The following is a 6,000-nucleotide window of genomic DNA, read 5'->3' on the forward strand; positions in this document are numbered from 1 at the left end:
CCCATTCCCTAGCACCCAGAGTTTGAGGAAAAGTGGAGATGAGAGCTCTGGGAAGGCCAGGAACGCTGAGGGATGGTGGAGGAGCGCATGGGGCCCCGGGACACGGTTCGTGCTGCAGAGCATTCCCGGTCAGACGGTTGTTTGCATAAAAGCCAAAAGCCACTGCACCTGGGGTGGGGAGGCCCTCTGGGGAGGTACTCCCTGGCTTGGGGGAGAGGGGGAAGGAAGGTGTCATGGAAAGTCCCTGAAGGACACGGGGTGTTGAATCTGCTGCGGTTTTGTTTTTAACTCTGTCTTGACCTGTGAAGTAGGCAGCTGCCTCCCTTCCCCCCAGATAACAGAGCTTCCCCCAGAAGAATGTGAATATACCCAAGGAAAGAGCACTGCAGTGGAAAGTATGGAGGTTAGAGGGCTTGTGGGTGATGTAAGCTGCCCCCCCTTCCCCAGGACTGATGGGGCAGGAAGCCCTAGAGTAGTCTTTTCCCATCACCTCACCTCCCCCCACCCTGCCCCAGGCCCCCTGGCCCAGAAGAGCTGCCTAGTCAAATAAACCACAGCCCTGGGGGCGGCTGGTGGGAACTAGGGGGGCAGATGCCACCTCCTCCCCAGGCTTGTCCTTCCACCAGGTCAATCCCCACCCCACCCCCACTGGAATTAGTCTCAGCACCTCGACCTCCCTGTCACTCACAGACCCTACCCACCTTCCTTAGACTGCGGCCAGGGCGGGGGGGGGCGGGGAGACAGAGTCAAGGAATCCAGCAAAGCTCTGAAGTCTCAGTAAAGCAAATGATAGCCTGGTGCAGACTTCAGGGGGCTTCCAACCCCAGCCCTGCCACTCTCTGGGTGACCCTGGGCACTTTCATTTCCCTCTCTGGGCCTTAATTTTTCCCTGGAACTGGATCTCTGAAGTTCCTTCCAACTGAGACGGAAGCCTGGCCTCAACCCCATGGCTCCAGCCAGGCCTTTCCTCTAACTCCAGAAAGAAGAGGAGAGAAAGAGGGTCCTGTGCCCTCTTCCTTCTCCCCTCATCACACTCGGGCACTGACAGAGAGGTGGGGCGCTGGGGCAAGGGTTAGGGCGGCCTATGATTTCCCAAGTGGTCGCGTTCTAAACCATTCTATGAAATTCCAATCCTGGCGCCCAGGAGTGTGGGGCACGGGGAGGTGACGGTGGAATCGTGGCCTCGGAATATGGGCACGGAGGCTGGGTCTGAACTCCCGGCCCCGACCTCACTCAGGTTCTCTTAACTCTGCGTGGACTCAGACACCTGATTCCCGGGTCGCGGGTGCCCGGGCGAGGAAAGCGAAGGCCTGGCGGAGGGGGAAGGGGTGCGGTGCGAGGTGGGAGCTGAGGGGGGTGTGAGGGGAGGGGCAGCTGCACTTCTGAGAAACAGCTCGGCGTCTCAGCAGCCCGCAGCCTAACCCCCTGCCTGCGGCTTCACAGCTCGCGCCTCCTGCCGCCCACGCCGCTCGGGGCCTCTCCGGGGGTCGGCAGCCCCCGCGGAGGCGGCGGCTGCTGGGGAGGAGCGGCAGCTCGGGGGACAGCGGAGTGGAACCCATGGCGTTGGGGGGTGGGGGGGTGGAAAATGCAGGGAGGCGTGGGGCGCGTGACACCCCGGGAGTAAAAAGCCATCCCTCCCCCGGGGTCCCGAGCGCCGGCCCTCTGCACGCCTGTGTGTCTCCCCCCACCCCAGCTCCACCCCGGACCCCAGATGCTCTCCCATCACATCGGGGTAGGATCCAGAAGTGAAACTGCTCCGGGTCACAGCCCAGCGCCGCCGCTGCGCCCCGCCCCGCCCTTCCGGGCACTGCAGCCCCGCAGGATCTCCCAGCGCTCCGGCGACTGCCGGGGAGGAAACTGGGGGAGGGGAAGAGGAAGTGCCCCCGCGGGGCAGTCTGCAGAGCGCGGCCTTCTCTCCTGGGGGTGCCCGCTCGTAACCACGAGTGGGAACCTCGAGAGGCGTCGACATTCACGGCGGGAGCCGAGCCGCGGCGCCTGCACTCCCCGCCACGGCCGCTGGGTGTCACTGCCGCCGCGCGGCTGAGAGGCTCGGGCGCCGTCGGCAGGCGGGGGCGCGGGTCCCGGGGAACCCGAGCGCCCGGCCCGCGGCGCCCACGAGGTCCTGCCGGGCCTTCGCCGCCCAGGCCCCGCGAAGCTTGGCTGCGGCGCTTGGACCTCGCTCCCCGCCTGGCGTCTGGGGGCCCCCACGCGGCCCTCGAAGGAGAACAACCTAACCCCGTGCCCCGCGAAGGACGGGCCCATGGCTGTGGCTCCACGCGAGCCTCTTTCCGCGGGGACAGGGGACCGAGGCGCGTACTCTGCGGCCCCGAAGCGCGCCCCCTGGCGAAGCGGGCCGGCCTTCCCCGGCGCTCGCAGCCCCTCGACGGCTCGGCGCCCTTCAGTCCAACCAGGCCGGTGGTTGGGGGCGGGTGGGGGGGAGCCGAAGGGCGGCGGCGGGGGCAGAGCGACTGCGGGATCCTCACTCCGACTCCTGATCTCGCCTTACTCGTGCCGCCGCCCTTCCCCAGCCCCCAGCTCATCCCTTAGATGTGCGGGACGCGGTGGCTCAGCTTGGAAGAAGAGGACCAAAAGGTGGGAACCTGTATCGGGACTGATGGGTGTAAGAGGTCTGGGAGCAAGGAGATGCCCTGGAATCCTTTGGAAAATCGCGGTAGTGTCTGGTAGCAATACCCACTTCTGTCACGTCCTGGATCTAACTCGGGGCGCAGGGTGTGCAGGTCAATGCAGAGGAATACGTCTTTGGCGGCAGTCCTGGGAGGTGCAGGCGGCCTCCCAATCTCCCTCAGTCTCCCCTAAATCACTCCAAGATACACTCAATCCAACTAAAAACAAACTGCCCACCATGAAAACGCAGCTCCAACAGCACCCCCAGGTACCCAGCAGTGAAAAACCTGCCTCTTCCTTGGAGCAGATGCAGCCCTCCACTAGGGGCGCTAGACTCCATCACAGTTCACCCCACAAGGGATTGAATTTCAGACCTCAATCCATCTCAGCCCAGATAGTACCCCCCACTTCCTAACACCCCTACCTATATGGAGATCATGGAGAACCCCTGGGGACCAGCCTCAGCCCCCAGGATCACCCATTCTGTGGCTCTAGACTCCAGTCTGCATCATCCAACTTCCCCAAGATCCCAATGTCTTTTCCCTCCTTGCTCAACTCCTTACCCCAGCTGGAAGCTCAGAATCCTCTGTCCTAAGAGGCCACACTGTGCACCTCACTCCCAAGCCCCAAAGCTAAGGTTCTGCCAACAGCACAGGACATGAAAGCCAACTCTGCCACAGACCCCACCTCTGTGCAAGTTGGGCCAACCAACCCCTGACCTCTCTGGGCCCTCTTTTCTGTCTGCTAGATCAAATCAGTCCTATAGTAGCGGAAGCCTTTTTTCCAACTATACCATGAAGCCGAACTCCCAGATATAAAGGCAACCCCACCCCAACCTGCCCCCCAACTCCAGCTGTAACCCTTGGACTGCAGGAAGCCAGTAGAAAACTGCTTATGTAGACAATTTGGAAGAAAGGATCCTTCCGAACGGCCTTGGTCTCTCTTGCCTGTCTCCCTTTTCTTCTTCCCTCCCTCCCTCCTCAGGGTGCCTGGCACTGGGCACAGGGAAGGAGCCAGGCAGAATCACTGACCCAATGTTGAACTCTCCACTGGCACCAGGAGGCCCTCCACCCATGAACTTGGAGGCTGTGTAGATTTCACTGAATAGGATGTCTGGGGATCAGGGAGAGCATCAATTGTCCAGAGCTTTGTCTGTCTCTATGTCCCACCTAAGGCATCCTAGGGGAAGTGGGCGTCCCTAGAATCATGCCCACCTGTTCTCAAAGTCCAGAAAGTTGGCAGCAGCCCTCCCTGCCCTCCACACTTGACCGGGCAGGGAGGTCAGCCTTGTGGCCACCTCCTCCTACAGGCCTGTGGTGCTGCCAAGGACAGTTATATACCCTGGCATCAGGCTCACACCAGTCATTCTAGCCCCAGGAGCTGATGTCTAGGATGAGCTACAGACCATTTAGGGCCAGCCCCCTGGATGTGGGCCCTGTGTCACCCTCTCTCAATGCCTGGGTCCTCCTTAGGGACATGACAGGGAATTTTCTTTCTTCTTTTCCAAGGTCTTTTTCTGATTTCTGAAATGTTCTTTAATAAGCACATTTACTGGGGGCGCCTGGATGGCTCAGATGGTTAAGTGTCTGCCTTCAGCTCAGGTCATGATCCCAGGGTCCTGGGATCGAGCCCCACATCAGGCTCCTGGCTCAGCGGGGAGCCTGCTTCTCCCTCTGCCTGCCACTCCCCCTGCTCATGCTCTCTCTCTCTGTGTCTCAAATGAATAAATAAAATATTAATAAATAAATAAATAAAATAAGCACATATACTTTTGGGGCGCCTGGGTGGCCCAGTTGGTTAAGCGGCCAACTGTTGATTTTGGCTCAGGTCATGATCTCAGGGTCATGAGATCGAGCCCTGGGTCGGGCCCAAACTCAGCACTGAGTCTGCTTGAGATTCTCTCTCTCCCACTCCTTCTGCCCCTCCCCCTGCTCACTCTCTCTCTCTCTCTCTCAAATAAATAAAATCTTTAAAAAAAATAAGCACATATACTTTTTATAATCAAACCCAATAACTTGATGCTGAAAAGACAGCATGTTAGGTGCCAGCCTCTATGTTCTCCACAATGGCCCTGCTGCCCTCCCAGCAGCCTAAATTTTATCGTTACCACAAGCCTCCACGAGCCACACTGCAGCTATCCCGGGAAGTCCCCTCTGCTGTCTGGCCTCTGTGGGTCATGCTTCAGCCCCTTTGGCAGTAGAACAACAGCCTTCCCATGTCTTCAGAGCTGGGGAATCTTACCCTGGGTCCCTCGGCAAACTGACCTTGAGCGGCCCTTGTGCCCCACATTCTCAGCTGCTGCCTTTCCTCCAAGAAGCCAGACATCTCAGCCACCCAGCAAGGACCTTCATCAGCTGATTTCCCGTATCCAGCTCAGGGTCAAGCCAGCTGCTGCCTCAAAGGGTCCCCAGTGGCCCAGGTCCTTCACAGTAGGCAGTAGTTAGAACAGAGGGGGCAGAGAACAAGGGGCAGAGAAGGGTTATGTTCCACCACCTAAAGCTGGGCTGAGTCTGACTTCTGTCTCTAACTCCATATAAGACCTCAGGTGGGGGTGGGGGGCCGCTGGGGAGCTCAGATGGTTAAGCATCTGCCTTTGGCTCAGGTCATGATCCCAGGGTCCTGGGATTGAGCCCCGCATCGGGCTCCCTGCTCAGCGGGAAGTCTGCTTCTCCCTCTCCCACTCCCCCTGCTTGTGTTGCCTCTCTCGCTTTGTCTCTCTCTGTCAAATAAATAAATAAATAAATCCTTAAAAAAAAAAAAGACTTCAGGTGGGTCTCTCTCTTTGAGCCTCAGTTTCCTGTTTGTAAAGTGAAAATGATATCTGTCCTGCATACTCTAATTAGCTAATTGACTTAGGGCATTGTCCCCTACCTGGTGCCTCAAGCTACGGGGAGACACTGGGTCCTGTTTTCATACAGCCTAAATCCATGGACATGCTTAAGATGTGGCTCATTCTGGCCCCTTTATTCCTACCCCAGCATGGACCCCTAGCACCCACACCTTAGAAGTGGCCCTGGGCATCCCTGGCCAGTCACATAGCCGGCACCAGTCAGCTCAGGCCCGAGGAGAAGCCAATGATGGGATGGTTCCGGAAACCATGGCAGGTGGCAGGTGACGGGCAGCAGGTTGCTCTGGTCCCTGCCTCTTCGGGGAGTCCTGCTAAAAAGAAACAAAACCGGGGCGCCTGGGTGGCTCAGTTGGTTAAGCGACTGCCTTCGGCTCAGGTCATGATCCTGGAGTCCCGGGATCGAGTCCCGCATCGGGCTCCCTGCTCGGCAGGGAGTCTGCTTCTCCCTCTGACCCTCCTCCCTCTCATGCTCTCTGTCTCTCATTCTCTCTCTCTCAAATAAATAAATAAAATCTTTAAAAAAAAAA

This window comes from Leptonychotes weddellii, chromosome 15 (genome assembly GCF_054177405.1).
Source record: "Leptonychotes weddellii isolate Sample4059 chromosome 15, ASM5417740v2, whole genome shotgun sequence".
Lineage (NCBI taxonomy): Eukaryota > Metazoa > Chordata > Mammalia > Carnivora > Phocidae > Leptonychotes > Leptonychotes weddellii.